At 38.3% G+C, this 17259-nt stretch overlaps 1 protein-coding gene across 10 annotated transcripts in view; it reads right to left on the bottom strand.

Moving 5' to 3' along the window:
- Nucleotides 1-17259, bottom strand: part of ZNRF2 (zinc and ring finger 2) — a 141504-nt gene that overhangs the window by 105599 nt on the left and 18646 nt on the right. The window lies entirely within an intron of this gene.

Below are 17259 nucleotides of genomic sequence, written 5' to 3'. Positions count from 1 at the left end.
ATGGCCCTGGACGAACACTGAAGTCAAATGAAGAGAAAAAAATTTAAACTCTAGATTTCAAAATAATTATTACAATGAACTCTAACCACTACAACTAATAACCATTTACACTCCGTAGGCTTATGCACAGCACTAGGATAAATCTATATAGGCCACAGCTAAAATTCTCAAGATAATTTGCTTCTAAACATACATGTTTCCAATCTCCCTGACTTGCAGAAAACACATGATCAAAGTTTGGAAATGAACCCGAGAAACAGTATCAACTTGGGTACAGCCCACACGGCTTACAATTGTTTATCATCAGTTTCATTTCAGGGTCTGTAAGATCTACATAGTGTTCTATCAAATTTATACTTGTTGTTTTACCATGTTTTAGATACTCTAGAAACTATCTACTGAAGGTTCAGGTGGATTTTACTGAAGGTCTTAAGTCTCTTTAAAATGTAAATGAAGGGGCACCTGGGTGGCTCAGTTGGTTACGCAACCTGGCAAGTCTTGGTTTCACCTCAGGTCACGATCTCACATTTCAGGGGCTCAAGCCCCACATTTGCGCTGACAGAGCAGTACCTGCTTGGGATTCTCTATCTCCCTCTCTCTGTCCCTCCCCCACTTGCTCTCGCTCTCAAAAATAAATAGGTGAAAAAATGTCAATGAAAACGAAATAATTGCTCTTACTGTACAATAACCAGACTTCATTAGACTTAAAATTTATACAAGAACTACAGGCACGGTTATAGTCTTAATGAAACTACTATCAAATTAAGTTTAGAACTTTCAAATAAAAATATTCAAAATATTCCACTAAAACTGAAAACACTTTAAATCTTCACATTTCACATCAACATATCCATTTACTTCACAGCACCATGCCAAGGTAGAGTAGATACTCATTAATACTTATTGAATGAACAACTATGTCCTCCCACTAATATATCCTCCCTCTTGCCCAAATTTGGGGATAAAGTGTAGAGTTTTTTCTCTTTCCACAATTCTCTAAATCCTCAAATTAACAATGGCAGCTCTGGACAGCTGGCTAAATGACATTTTTAAAGCATGGCTCACTATGTTTCTCTCTCCTCCTCCTCTCCACATCTCCCTCTCCCTCTCCCACACACACATGTAACTTACACACAAACAGGGTGTCAGCTGTCAGAATTAAGCTTAAGTCAAAGATGACAAAATATGTAAAATTTAATTCTCTAAAAAGTAGAAAATGGGGTGGAGACCATAGGGTTGAACAAATTCCAAGATTTGTTATTTTTTAAAAATATAAATCTAGACTATGTATTTGGTGGACAACAGCTGGTGCCTTTCTGCTGCTGTTTCAGGTAAAATGCATTTAAAAAAAATTTTTTTAATGTTTATTTTTGAGAGAGAGAGACACACACACACACAGAGTGTGAGTGGGGGAAAGGCAGAGAGAGAGAGGGAGACAGAGAATCTGAAGCAGGCTCCAGGTTCCAAGCTGTCAGCACAGAGCCTGACGCGGGGCTCAAACTCATGAACCCGTGAGATCATAACTTGAGCCGAAGTCTGACGCTTAACTGACTGAGCCACCCAGGTGCCCCTCAAGTAAAACATATTTAAATGGTTTAATGTTCCATTCACAGCCACAGGAAAATAAGAGAGAAGCCAACATAATGAGGCACAGATTCTCCTGATAAATAATCACAGTATAAATTCTCCCTAATTGACCATAAAAAAAAATGTTTCTTTGAAAGGAGCAGGGAATGATATGTACATTATATTCTTAGAGGACTTTTTAATAAAATGCTAAAATTTTTGTGTGTACTTCATTTCTAAAGGAGGCAATCTTTTATCACTCATCTTGATCAACTAAATCTTAAAATCTTTACTGATCTCATTCATTCTCATGGAATTAGAGAGTTAAAGAAAAGATGCCCCAAGAATAGCTACTTTGAACAAAGAAGCAAAAGGAAAGTTAAGACCCAACTAGGGAGGCTTCAAGAGCGAAAGAAAGTACAAGAGCCCCAGTGTACTGGCTAAAGCAGAGCTGTTAGAATATAGGTAGGAAAACAGGAACACAGAGCCAAGAATAAAAAATATATCCTCTTTTTCTGCCATTGCATCTTCCTGCTCAGTGTGCTCTATACTGTCCAAAAGAGGGGGAAAAAAAAAATATCTTAATTGAAAATGCAAAACAACGTTGAAAGAAAAAACACTGGACCACAGATAATATACAGGGCTAGTTGGCAAAACATCTACATTTTTAAAGTTCTTAGAATTAGATTTATGGTATATTCATGCCACCCTAGTTGTATCTTACACTTTTGTTAGTAAACCTACTTTTCCCCCACATACTAATGCACTATAATTTGAAATGTGAGACAAACGTAAAAATTAAAACAAAAAATTGTAATTTAAATAGTAGCCAGATATCACTTTGTAAAATATTAAATATTATAGTTTTCCATTAAAAAGGTCTTTGAGGGGTGCCTGGGTGGCTCAGTCGGTTAAGCGGCCGACTTCGGCTCAGGTCATGATCTTGCGGTCCGTGAGTTCGAGCCCCGCGTCGGGCTCTGTGCTGACAGCTCAGAGCCTGGAGCCTGTTTCAGATTCTGTGTCTCCCTCTCTCTGACCCTCCCTCGTTCATGCTCTGTCTCTCTCTGTCTCAAAAATAAATAAACGTTAAAAATTAAAAAAAAAAAAAAAAGGTCTTTGATGCTGTATATCCTTATCATCAGTGTGAATATAGCAATTCTCAAGAACGCGTATTTAATATAAATCACAAATACTACATTCTTTACCAAATAACTGTTTTCATATACCTACTCAAATGTCAAATGCACCTAACAAAATTTGATTGAATTTTTAGAAATGCTCTTTTGGCAACTGGAGCTTTAAAACATTAAATACATTTGGCTAAAAATAGTTTTGTCAATAATCTAATTTTTTTGACCATGTCAATAATCTATTTTTTTTTTTTTACGACCACCATGACAAATAAAGAGGTAATTATGAAGGCTAAACTCCCATTAACAGTTTAGTATCCCAATTAAAATCCAATGTTAACTGTAGCAGTTGGGCACATGACCGTAATCAGTATCGCTTTTATGTAGATGAAACTTTGCCCACTCTGTTTGCGCTCAAATAAGCAGGCTCAGTGTTGCCTGAACTTCCTAATACCACACATGCATAATTTAATCCTTATGACCTGTCGTATCAAATTTGATTTAGAATTAAAGGACTGGTTCTATACGGGTTTTCTAGCTTAACAGTTGTGAAATCACTAAAATAGGAGATTCTGAGAAGAGCAAAGACTAAAAGAAATGCCAACTCCCAAGTTCACATTAATTCCCTACACTATAACCCAACTCCACTTTTTAACACATTTGTATTTAGTCTAACAAAAGTTACTGACTTTCTTTCCCATAGGTGCTGACCTCTGGAAACTACTTCTCATTGGTACCTCGTTAATTACCTTCTTAAAGTTACAGTTCTTCAGGGAATTCATTCTGTATTAAATATTTCCCTAGCAATATGGAGTTTGCGGAGTTCCTTGTTTCTATGTGTATTCCTGTCTCTTGGGCCCCCCCCAACCCCCCGCAACTCACAAACGGAAGGATCGAATGACAGCATTACAGACTTAAGGATTTATAACTCTTTAGTAATGAAAGGAATTCCCATCGTACAGCCTATTTGCTATTTACCTTAAACGTTTCTTGCAAAGAAACTGCACTTGGAGTAATTCTGGCAAACCATTGGGGGGCCCATGGGCTAAACTCAGCTCGACCACCTACTTTTGTACAGCTGTTGCGTCAAGAATGATTTTTAAACGGCTGGGGTAATACTTACTGACACATGAAAATTCCATGAAATTCAAATTTTAGTTCCACTAATAAAACTTTATTGGAACAGTTACATGTATGCATTTATATATTTTACCTATTTTCTATGGCTGGCTTCACACTACAACAATGGTGACAGAAATCAAATGGCCTGCAAAGCCTACAATATTTACTATCTAGCCCTTTACTGAAAGTCTGCTGATCTCTGAAGTCACTAAAAATCGTTCAAAAGGTCTGAATATTTGTTTTCAAAAGGGAAACTAGAAAACTCCTTTGACAAATTTTGGTCATCACAAAAACTCTGTAAACTGCAGGCGAACTTGATTGAGAAGTTTAATCTACAAAAGAGTTGAGGGATAATGATGATGCTCCAGTCAGGCCAGTATTGCCACTGCTTCCCTGAAGCCACACCTCTATATTCTCAATCGGTCACCAACCTGGTAGATTTTACCTCCCAAGTATCTGTCAAATTCTACCACTTCTCCACACATCCATCACCATCCTCTATCTAGCGACTATATTTTTTCCCTGACTACTGCAGTGACCTCACATCTGCCCTGGCCCTTCCATTCCCCAAACTCTTTTTATAGGCCCTCTTCAAGACACAAATCTGATCTTGTCAACGCTCCTGCTTAGTGCAGACATGCGCACGTGTGCACGCACGCACGCGCACACACACACACCTTTTTATTCATTACACAAAGCCTTGCATTACCTCTTCGCTCCCAACTCCAGCTTCATTTCTCTTCCAACCGCTGATTTTTAAAAAAATGATATATATTAAATATCACATATCTGTAGTTTCCTATCAGCATGATTTAGTATTTAGTTGAATCACAAGTGCAAAAATCAACAAAAAAATTACTGCACATCTTTTGTGCTGCATAATAAATAACATGCATGTTAGAGTATTTAATTTTCGCATTCCTAACCACCCTGAAAGTCACCTATACTTTTACTTTTATCCAACAATGGCCAACATAGCAGTCCTGCTCAAAAACTACTCACTGCTGGATTCGCTATAAAACCATGAATGTGCTCTCAATTCTACTGGAAGCTTAGACTAGGATGTGCTGATTCAGGGCACCGAACTCAGCACAACTCAACAGCAAACCAGTGGCAGATGCGAAAGACTGTATGGACTCTGGAAGGGTTGCTTCCAAGAATAAAGAGTCAGAATAAGGTCTTTTTTAACAGTCTATTCAAGTCCTCAACTAGGACAGACATCATTACATAGGTTGCATTTTATTAGAGAAGTAGTAAATTTCTAAGCACTCAAACATTTTCTTGTCCCTAAAAGTAAAACCTGGGATAATCAATCATTTTAAGAAACCTGAATTTCTGACTCTGCTGGTGAAATATAAAGGATTCAGTATGATTACTTAACTGAATACATTAGAAGAATGTAGAGAATGTTCAAAGACCAAAAGTTCACTTAAAATCTCTCACTCATGATATCCCAAATGGTAAGAGTTTACAAACTGTGCTTTGTCATTATTTCAGAGTTTTTACATGTTTTTAATATGATGTTGCTCTAACTTTTTAAAATAAAAAAGGCCCTCATTAAGAAGGACAGTATCATCACGTAAACAAAATGGGATGTATTTCAAATATGCACAAATACATAGGGGAAAATGATAGGGTATCTGCAATCTGCCTTAAAATATTTCAGAGAAAAGAGACCCATGAAGCAAATACGGCAAAATATAATTAACTGGTAAATGTGGATGACAGGTACGTGAAGTCTACGAGTTCACTTTACTTCTTCTACCGTTCAGTGTATCTGAAAACTTGAAATATTTTTTAGAAAGTCTTCCATAAGTGTAAGAAGTTAATTTTTGCAGTAAATACGAAAAGACAAAATTCAACTGTTGTTAAAGTGAACCCAGAAAATACTAAAATTCTAATTTAAAAAAAAATGCACACTCCGGCGATACTACTTGCTACAGAGGATGCAGGCAAACAATGGACTCTCAACCACCACCAACCTGAGTATAAACTGATACAACTACATCAGAAACCAAACAAAGCTGAAGGTCCGTGTAACCTGTGATTCAGCAATTCCACTTCAAAGTACGTATCCCAGAGCAGTGATTCTCAAACTTTAATGTATAGAAGAGTCATCCAGAGAGCTTGTTTCCTGGTCCCCTGAGACTTCACCAAGGTGAAGGTGGAGCCCAAGAATCCACATTTCTGACAAGCTCCCAGGTGACAACACCAATGCAGCCAGCCGGTCAGAGGACCACACCTTCGAGTGAATAGCGTCCTAAAGACATCTGTGCACACGTGCACCTGGATGCGTGTTAACAGAATACAGCAGCAGTGTTCATAACCGGAAGGGCTAAATAAACGAGGACGTATTCATAGAACGGACTGATGGGTGTGGATGACGGCGGCTACAGAAGAGCAGAAGACACCACTCTGAAGCAGGCCTCTGCGGTATAGCGGTTATTCTCAGCTGAAAGCAGCAAATACAGGGGGAGGCTTACTCCGAACTCCCTCATTTATCTAAAGAAATGATCTCCCATTGCCGAAAATCCCCTCCCTGGGAGTTTCATCAACCAGGGAGGGTTGACCCCATCACAGGAGAGAAGACTAGAAGTTGCCACCACATCCAAACCAACAGTCACACACATACCTCTCACCTACTCTTCTAATAGCCCCTTCAGCTTTCCTAGAAAATCATTTACTCTCCTCTGAGAGGACTACCTCTCCTTGCCCCTTTCCCTCTTAAGATGATATTCAGGCCTGATTTCTAAGCCATCTAAGCCACCATGGGAGAGCTACTCTTTTTTCTCTGGGTTTCTCCCATGTTATCCATAAAGCATACACGTTAATAAACTTGTTTGGTTTTGTCTTATTAACCTTTTAGTACAGGAGTCTCAGCTAAGAACTCAGAAAGGTAGAGGGAAAGTTATTTTTCCTCCCCTATCCTACACACAATGTAAATAAATCTTACAATAATAATACTGGGGGGAAAAGATGACCCAAAACAAGGGTCTGATTCCACTTACATCAAGCTGATAAATTCAAAGATATGTTTTAGAATTACATATAGAAATGACAAAACAAAGAAAAGCAAGGAAATATCATAAAAGATTATGGTTATTTTAAAAGAAAGAAAAGGTTTTATAATCGGGAAAGACACGGGAGGGTTTCTAAGGTATTGGCAATGTTCTATCGACTTCTAGACGCTGATGATAGTTGCACTGGTATTCATTTTGTAAAACTATATTCTGTTTACGCATTTTTCTTATGTATAAACAAGAAAAAAATTTCAAGAGATTGTCTTTGATGACAGAATGTTATGAAAGTGACTTTCTAAAGTTTCCTATTTAAATCTTAGTGCACTAAACCTAGCCTCACCCTTTTAATCAATAAAGTTCTATTTCATAAGCTGAGTTCAAAACATTAAATATTAGGCTTGGTGGTAAATGCAAGTTTCATTAAATTAAAATACAAAGTTTTGAGGCAACAGCATGATGAATAGATACTGCTATGATAAATCCTAGAAATCATATTTCAAAAATACCCCAAAGGCTCAAACACCTTGAATTTTCAAACTAGAAATAAAGCAACAGAGTTTGGTAGAAAATTTAGCAGTTAAGAGTCAATGGATGACAAGAGTATCACTTAACAGCCTTGGACTCAATCTACAATTCTGCCCAAAGATAACAGTAATTATACATTTAATGTATACAGAAGAGACATCTTACAAGTATCTAACTGGCAAAATTTGGAAAGATTCCAAATACTGCAGGAGAAATGAAAGTGCACATGTGTGCTTTTTTTCTTTCCCACCCCAACCCACCCACCAAACAAAAACAAAAACAACCAGCAGAAAGAAGGGAAAAAAGAGTGCAAGCTCCAAGAAAAACATCACTATGAAACACACAAACAATGGATGCCATTTGACACAGCATGCAAGGACAGGAGTACCTCAAAACTAAAGTTCTGTCAGTCTACACACAAACAAGGCAACAATGAAAACCTGGGAAACCACAGAGACCATCTGGAGTCTACAAAGTTTTCACCGAGACAGGTGAGGGTAAAAAATTCCTCACTAGGTCAAAAACTTTGTAAATCTTATTTAAATACTTACCATTAAACTACTGGTTCCAGAAGGAATAGAGGTAGCAGAGTAGAAAAAAGAGGGAAAACCCAATCAATACTAAGAATAAAAAGTGGCAACACAGTATCAACTCTAGGCACCTAGAATAAAATAGCAAATAAATACAAAATACGAGCTTAGACAGCCAACCTTCTAGTAGTATTGAGAGGTGGGTTATCAATGCCCCACGCTTCTGCCTCTTATTCCTGTTTTGCTTATTATTTGGACATAGAACTACTTAACAGCTGGCTATCTTGAAAAGCAGACTTGGGAAGGGAAAGAAGGTAAAGTCTAACTTCTATTATGGCCAACAAGGCAATATGCAACTTAAATGACTAATGGCAGGAAAATCCTATTCTGACTTAAATTCTATTCTATAGCAAGTAGGCTATCCAGTATTTTAGGAAAATCATCTACCTTTATCCAAAATATATTTATAGAACCAAAGTGGGTGATTAGCATCGCAGTGAACAAACACGTGGTCTTATTATCTGCTGGCACGGCTGATATCAAACTATTATCCTGAACAAATGAAAGGTGACAACACTTAATCACCTCACTAATATGCACCTAATAATATGCCACCAAAGACTGAACTTTACTCTTCATGACTTTGTTTCAATAATAGCGTTTGCTATTTTAAGTGTTTCGTGCAATCTTTTACTTACTACCAGCTTTCATATCCACCATAAGGAAACTTGTAGATAGGAGAATTTATCATTTTGATAAGGATGCTGCCTCACATTTGCAGAGCACTTTACCATGAGCCAAGTTATTTGCTAAATACTACATTATCTCACCCGATCTTCAAAACCACTATATGTGGTAGGGGTGTTATTATCACCACTTTAATACCGAGAAAGTAAGAGGCTGATAGACTTTAAATGATTTGGCCAAAATCACAAAGGTCCAACTACAGACCCCAAATTTTAAGCTATACTAAATAGATGGTAATAAATAAGCAACTTAGAACAATGTTTCAGAATTTTCTTATTTCTGTAAGTGCTGAAAATATGTATGACAGATAAAAGTGAATCACAGGTCTCATGGAAAGTTTCCTCAATTCACTGATTTTTCTAAAGTACCAGAACATAAAGACACCAAATATACAAGTAGGAAATAATTAAAACACTTTAATCTTACAAAAAATCAAATTCAATCATAAGCAGAAATACTAGAGAAGTAATGTTTCTTAGTGTTAACTGATCAACTCATCTAGGACACCACTGTTAAGAATTAAATCATGTACACACACAGTACACACAAACATGTCCATGTTAGAAAGAACAAAAAAAGAGTATATTCCTTCTTGCTACAAGGAACTCAATGAAACTAATGGCTTTCAAGGCAGACAAATTCTGTATCGTTGTTATAAAGAAAGATTTTTCAAGGATACCTTTAAATAACATTGTTTTAAAAGACTAGGAGAACAAATTTGCAAAAATACAGTCTACATACAAGTAGAAGCTAAGTAGAGGCATATTTTCCTTAGCTCAAGATAATGTTTACAATATTTGAGTAGAACTAGCATAAATAGTTCCTCATTTCCTTAGGAACAATTAGCATTTATTTTTTAAAATGCTTATTTATTTTGACAGAGTGAGTGCTTATGCACAGAGGAGGGAGAGAGAGAGTGAGAGTATGAGTGAGTGAGAGAGAGTATGAGTGAGTGAGAGAGAGTATGAGTGAGTGAGAGAGAGAGAGAGAATGAATCCCAAGCAGGCTGGGCGCTGTTAACACAGAGCCTGACGGGGCTCAGTCTAACTACGGATGAGAACCTGACCCAAGCTGAAATCAAGAGTTGGTCACTTAACCAACTGAGCTACCCGGGTACTCCCAATTAATGCTTTACGTGGGAGACTGGAAGGCCCAAATGTTCAGAAAATAAGTACATCTACAACGATGAAAGGCAATCAGAATCTCAAACAGCGAAATGTTATTTATACCCAGTGGTAGATGTTTAACTACTCTCCAAAAGAGAAAAAATCCTGACTTTTAGTATTTACTGATTTCAATGGTATAATCTATGACCGATTTCAAACTTCCAAACGGTCCTCACTGAACACAGAACCGGGAAGAGGCAGGCAACAGCTGACTGATATACAGTGTTTCCACTATCCAGATACAATGCATGTCAATAACCTCAAAAACACAAAAAAGAGTAAAATGTAATAAAATAACTAGGGAGTGATGAGCTCTGAGAATTTACTACCTATGTTTTAAATTTATTTAATTGTAAGTTTACATAATTTCACTTCAACAGTGGTTGCCAAAATCCTGAGTTTAGCCATCAACTCCAGGAGGAGCTTGTTCCAGAACACCACTGTCATAAAGTTCCCTTTTTGATTCCCCCAGTCCTTTGTTGATTTCTCATTTTCCTATTACACTTTTTTGGGTAGATTAGCAAGAAAGAAAGTTGTAACATTCTAATCAAGTTCTCTCAATTATTTCTTCTAAGCCTATGTGAGTGTCCCCAAAGTCCACCTATTCCTGCTGTTTAGTTGAGCAAGCCCCACCCCGCTGCCCCCAAACGTTGAGAGGCTGGTAACATTCATTCATATTTTTCTCCACTCTTCACCACAGAAAAATGAAAGCAACGGCCAGCTGCATTTGCTGCCACATACTTCCCCCAATCCACTCCTTTGACATGACAATTTTTGCCTGATAAAAGCTGTTGAAGTTTCCTAAAAGACTAGCGCAATTTACATTTCCACGAGTATCATTTACAACCCATATCACCTGTAATGGTATGCTATGACTTTCCTTTCTGCCAATCTGACCAGCATAAAGTGCTATCGCATTACTACTTCAGTTTGTATTTCCCTAGAAAGCAGTCTGGCAAAGTCTATTGAATAATAGAGAATGCTGTTCCAGGAATATAGCGGAACAGTACTGAGATCAACCCTCCTAACAGAAGCAACTCCAAATCCAGGATTAAAAACAAAAAAAGAACATTAACGAGCTGGCAAAGAAAGCTACAAATTCTTAGGCCAGAATTGGTTCATGAGATGGAGCCCGGGGTCGGGCTCCACACTGACAGCACAGAGCCTGCTTGGGATTCTCTCTCTCTGCACCACCCCCCAACTCACGTCCTTTCTCTCACATAAACTTAAAAAAGAAACAAACAAGCAAAGAGGGGGAAAAAAAAAAAGACAAACCAAGAAACAGACTTTTTACTATAGAGAACAAGCTGATGATTATATATATTTATATACACATTCATATATATATATTCATAGTTACCACAGGGGAGGTGGGGGGGGGGGTGGTTAAACAGGTAATAGGGATTAGGGAGGGCACTTGTGATGAGCACAGGGTGATGTGCAATATAGTAATTTAACCTAGCCTAAAACTAACGTAACACCATGTTAACTGGAATTAAAAACTTAAAACAATGAGGTATCGCCTCTGACATCTCAGAATAGCTAAAATCAAACACCCAAGAAACAAGTGTTGGCACGGATGGAAAGCTAACTGGTGCAGCCACTGTGGAAAACAGTCGAAGTTCCTCAAAAAGTTAAAAACAGAACTACCCTACGATCCAGTAATTCCACTACTGTTTATACAAAGAATATGAAAACACTAATTTGAAAAGATACATGTGCCCCTGTGTTTATTGCATTATTTACAAGGGCCAAATTATGGAAGAAGCCCGAATGTCCACTGATAGATGAATGGATAAGATGTGATACACACACACCATGGAATATGATTCCGTCATAAAAAAGAATGAGATTTTGCCCTTTGCAACAACGTGGATGGATCTGGAGGGCACAATGCGAAGTGAAATGAGCCAGCAGAGAAAGACAAATACCACATGATTTCACTCATATATGAATTTAAGAAAGAAAAGAACAAAGGAAAAAAGAGACAAACCAAACTCTTAACTATAGAGAACTGATGGTTACCCGAGGGGAGATGTGGGGGGGAAACGAGTGAAACAGGTGAAGGGGATTAAGAGGACACTTATGAAGAGCACTAAGTAGTGTAAGAATTGTTGAATCACTGCATTATACGCCCGAAACTAATATACCACTATGTTAATTACACTAGAATTAAAATTTGAAAAAAATAAAAGTGGTATTTTAAAAGATCAGTATTTTTAATATTTCTGAAATTACATAATTGCAACTATTTCAATGTGATAAATCAGATATCAACTTAAAAATGCGCAAGGAGGTAGACAGCTTAAAAAAATTATTAGGGGAGGGGCGCCTGGGTGGCGCAGTCGGTTAAGCGTCCGACTTCAGCCAGGTCACGATCTCGCGGTCAGTGAGTTCGAGCCCCGCGTCAGGCTCTGGGCTGATGGCTCGGAGCCTGGAGCCTGTTTCCGATTCTGTGTCTCCCTCTCTCTCTGCCCCTCCCCCGTTCATGCTCTGTCTCTCTCTGTCCCAAAAATAAATAAAAAACGTTGAAAAAAAAAAATTAAAAAAAAAAATTATTAGGGGGATAAAAAAAAACCCAAAAAAGTTTGAAGACCACTGCCCCAGAGTACTTGTGAACATGTGCCCCAGGAGTCACAAATAAAAATGTTCATGGCGGCACTGTTTATAATGATGCAAAACTAAAAACGCCTCCAATTCCATCAACAATAAAAATGGATAAATTGTGGTGTTCATTCAGTGGAACGTGATGGATAAATGAAGTGGAATAAGCTATAGCTCCAGACCATAACATAAGTGATATATACAAATAATGTCATATGTTTAGGATGACTCTATTAATATAATATTCAAAATATTCAAAACCAAGCTTACTGTTGCACATGTGAACTGTGTAGGGATGCCTCAGTGGTAAAGCTATAAAGGAAAACAATGAGAAAATAATAGAAGGGCACATAATAGAAGGGAGATTTTAAGAAACTATGAGTGTTCTACTTCTTAGCATGGGTGGTAATACAGGAAGATTCACTTCATTAGATGCATACGTGTGTTACATACTTTTGTGTATGTAAAATATAATTCATAATAAAAATTATTTCTAAAAATTACCCTTTGATCCAGAAATTTCCACCTGGCAATTTATCCTAGCAATAATGGAATCAAGTATATAAAGAACAAATAAGGATTCTTCTGTATGTAGTAACAAAAACTGGCCAGTAAAAACAGCTGAATAATTTGTCCAATATCATTACCATGGCCTAAAGCAGTTATTAAAAAGAATGTGATACTAATTGAGGAATTTCCACAGTAATTTAAGTGGGAAAAGATGCAGACAAGCACCCATATAATTCCATTTTCGTAAAACAATGACCACAAAATCCCTATAAACGTGTATTTACTGTATCAATGGATAGCACAAAGTTCCAGAAGCTAAACACTGGGTTAGTTTATCTTGCAGAATAAGGTATGGGTGTGGGGGAGAAAAGGGAAAGAAAGCACCCCAAAACTGGGTGTGCACATATACACATGTAGAAAGACATACGCTATTATACGAAAGTGCCAGTGATTTATTTATCTATCATAGGGAGTGGATTTCCAGATTTTTTTGTTTTTGTTTTATGTGTTATTTCAAGTTTTAATAATATTATACATTATTCTCTTAACAGGCTCCATGCCTGGGGCGGGGCAGGGGCTTGAACTCACGACCCTGAGATTAAGAATCACATGTTCTACCAACTGACCCAGCCAGGCGCCCCAGTATACATTATTTTATGGTCAGGAAACACCAAGGTGGATATTGTCATTTTGGGCAAAGTATTTCTGGGCTCTGGAATAGTTAACATCTATACAAAAAGAGTCCTGGGTAGTCAGTTTATAAAGTAGAGAATAAGTCACATAATGTACCAGGAAAGCTCTTCCCAAGGTGCGTGCTACCATCAGTGTTTCTCAGGCAGTAATGTGCATACAAATCACCTAGGCATTTTCATAATGCAGATTCTGTTTCCATAAGTCTGAGGTGGGGCCTGAAATTGTTTCTAATAGGCTCCCAAGTGAAGGTTAATACCATTGGTCCAGAATATGAACTTCAATTAGCAAGGTGGTAAGCAATTGTAATGCGCCATGCCTTATACTAGGCACTTTTGCAAATATTATATCATTTAATCTTTATTACAACCTTCTAGAGCAGGTTTAATCATTTCCATCTACAAATGACTAAGTTGAAGCTCACAGGGCAGCAGAAAAATACTGACGACAGAGGGAAATAATGCCCCTGGGGTAATTTAGTTAATGAAGCCCCCTTTGGAAGCTCCTTCTATGCTAAACACATTTTTTGCTTTTAAGATACTTTTCTTCCAGCAGGAAAACAACATCATAATCTAGCAGAGTTCTGAGTTTATACATCAAGGCAAGATGGAAGTGCAAATCACATACAAAAGTGAACACAAGATATAGTTCCTGGACCAGGAGCATCAGCAACACCTGGAAACTCGTTAAAAAAGTGCAAATTCTCGTGTCCCATCCCAAACTTCACTGAATCAAAACTCTGGGGGTAGGAGGGAATCTCAGGCCCACTGAAGTGTGAAAACCACAGAACATCAATAAAGGATTACTGGGGGGGGGGGGGGGGGGGGGGGGAGTGTCAAGTTACTATGAAATAAATTTGGGAAATGAGGAATTAAAATGAGTTATTCATGTATTTCTTTACTGCAGACCTTGAATCGGTTACAAACTTGCCTATCTACATACAGAGCTCTTCCTTCCAGGAGAATCTTATGGGAGAAGTGTTCAATAGGATTAAACTGTCAAGGATGCTATCTGAAGTAGGTATTGCTCCTTGGGACCAGAGTGCACTACCCAGAGCCAAGCCAGACAGACTTGAGTGTGAATCTGAACTCTGGAAGTATGAGTAATGGGAGTACAGGAATAGGAACAGAGTAGTCATGGTGGTGACACCACTACCAATTCTCTTCTGTTTATAAAAATTACAGGGGCGCCTGGGTGGCGCAGTCGGTTAAGTGCCCGACTTCAGCCAGGTCACGATCTCGCGGTCCGTGAGTTCGAGCCCCGCGTCAGGCTCTGGGCTGATGGCTCGGAGCCTGGAGCCTGTTTCCGATTCTGTGTCTCCCTCTCTCTCTGCCCCTCCCCCGTTCATGCTCTGTCTCTCTCTGTCCCAAAAATAAATAAAAAACGTTGAAAAAAAAAAAATTAAAAAAAAAAAAAATTACAGGTGTATTACTGTTGACACAAAGCAATACATAATAGAAAGCAGTGTTCCTACTTGCCAGAGATAACCAACTTTTAATTTACGGATAACACCTCTAGGCCTTTTTTCTTCATTACACATATACACTCATTTAGTAACAAAATTACCAAAACAAACGAATACCATTTTTATAATCATTTGTTTCCAAGCTATGTCTCCACTAGACTACGTGCTTTTAGGGAACAAAAGTGTCTCTCTCCTTTGCATTCTCAGTACCAGAAAACCTATGTAGCCTACTGCAGCAGGTATTAAATATTTAATGATTGAGGGGTGCCTGGACGGTTCAGCCAGTTAAGCATACGACTCTTAGTTTCGGCTCAGGTCATGACCTCGTGGTTTGGGAGTTCGAGCCCCATATCCGCTGCGCTGATAGTGCTGAGCCTGCTTGGGATTCTCGCACTCCTCTCACTCTGCCCCTCCCCTGCTCACGTGCTCTGTATCTCTCTCGCTCTCTCTCTCAAAATAAACTTAAAAAATATTTAATGACTAAGTAAGCAACAAAGAAAAAATCAGAGATTATGTACGATGGTAAGAGAACAAGTTTCCTCTACTCTCAATTTTAAAGTCAGCTAAAACACAAAATATCTAAGCCCTGTGCTACCTTTGCTTCTGAAGTCCACTATCACGTTTTCCTATATAGCATAAGGAGTATTTTTCTCTAGTCCCTGCTACATATGACACTACTTTTTAAAAATGACTTAAGATGTTTAATATGTGCATAGAAAGCAAAAGGATAATGTCAACGGGATGGTAGACAGTTTGGTACCCAACAGACCAACTTTTTGTGGAGTAATAAGCTTGTCAAATTTCTCAAATTCCTTTATAGTGCTGGACTCCCAGGGGAAAACTGCTTTCAGAACACCAAGGAAATGATGCTGAGAGCACAAATTCGCCACCATCTCTGAAAAAAGTGAAACCACCTCCTTCTCTGAACAAGCAACAGCAGGTAACTTTCTACAAGTACCATCAGGATTCCCTTTAGTGCACTAGCCTGCAAGAGGGCAGTGTCTCTGGGCTGCTGACCTAATCATCTGTTTTTATACTGTACATTTAATGGTCTTTGTGGAACCTGTAATAATGAAAATCGCCTGCACTAGTATATTCAAATTTTAAAAAATGGACACGGCTTTTTATTTAAAAGCCTTATTATTCTTTAGTTTACCTTAGAAAGTGAAATCCAAGAAAATGAAAAATGAAGGTCATAAAGCTAGTTTTATTGACTTCTAGGTAGAATTTGTTCTCACCATAACCTGTGACCCTTCCAAAAATAACATATCAAGAGTGAATGCAGCTAACCATACCCCCGACTTTTAGGAATTTTAGTCAAGCCTGTTTACTAGCTTTTTAAAGCACTCTTCCCCAAGGTGGTACATGCATGCGCGCGCGCGCGCGCACACACACACACACACACACACACACACACACACACAGAGGAATATTACTCAGCCATAAAAAAGAATGAGATCTCGCTATCTGCAACATAGATGGACGTAGAGGGTATAATGCTAAGTGAAATAAGCCAGACAGAAAAAGGCAAATTAGCATATGATTTCATTTTTATGTGGAATCTAAAAAAAACCAAAAACCAAAAAAAAATAAATGGACAAAGAAACAACCAAAAAACCAGACTCTTAAATACAGAGAACTGGTGGCTGACAGGAGGAGGATGAGGGGATGGGTGAAATGGATAAAGGAGATTAAGAGGTACCAACTCCCAATTATAAAACAAAGTCTTGGGGCGCCTGGGTGGCTCAGTCGGTTGAGCGTCCGACTTCAGCTCAGGTCACGATCTCGCGGTCCGTGAGTTCGAGCCCCGCATCGGGCTCTGGGCTGATGGCTCAGAGCCTGGCGCCTGCTTCCGATTCTGTGTCTCCCTCTCTCTCTGCCCCTCCCCCGTTCATGCTCTGTCTCTCTCTGTCTCAAAAATAAATAAATGTTAAAAAAATAATAAAATAAAATAAAATAAAGTCTTGGTGGGATGCATGGCTAGCTCAGTCAGTACAGCGTGTGACTCTTGATCTCAGTGTCCTAAGTTTGAGCCCCATGTCGGGGGCAGAGTTTACTTAAAAATAAATAAAAATAAAATAAAGTCACAGAGATGAAAAGTACAGCACAGAAAATACAGTCAATATTGTGATGGTGTTGTACGGTGACAGATGGTGACTGTACTTATCGTGACGAGCACCAAAT

This window comes from Panthera leo, chromosome A2 (genome assembly GCF_018350215.1).
Source record: "Panthera leo isolate Ple1 chromosome A2, P.leo_Ple1_pat1.1, whole genome shotgun sequence".
Classification (NCBI taxonomy): domain Eukaryota; kingdom Metazoa; phylum Chordata; class Mammalia; order Carnivora; family Felidae; genus Panthera; species Panthera leo.
Note: the sequence above shows the minus strand (reverse complement) of the source record. Positions and strands in the feature narration are given on the sequence as shown.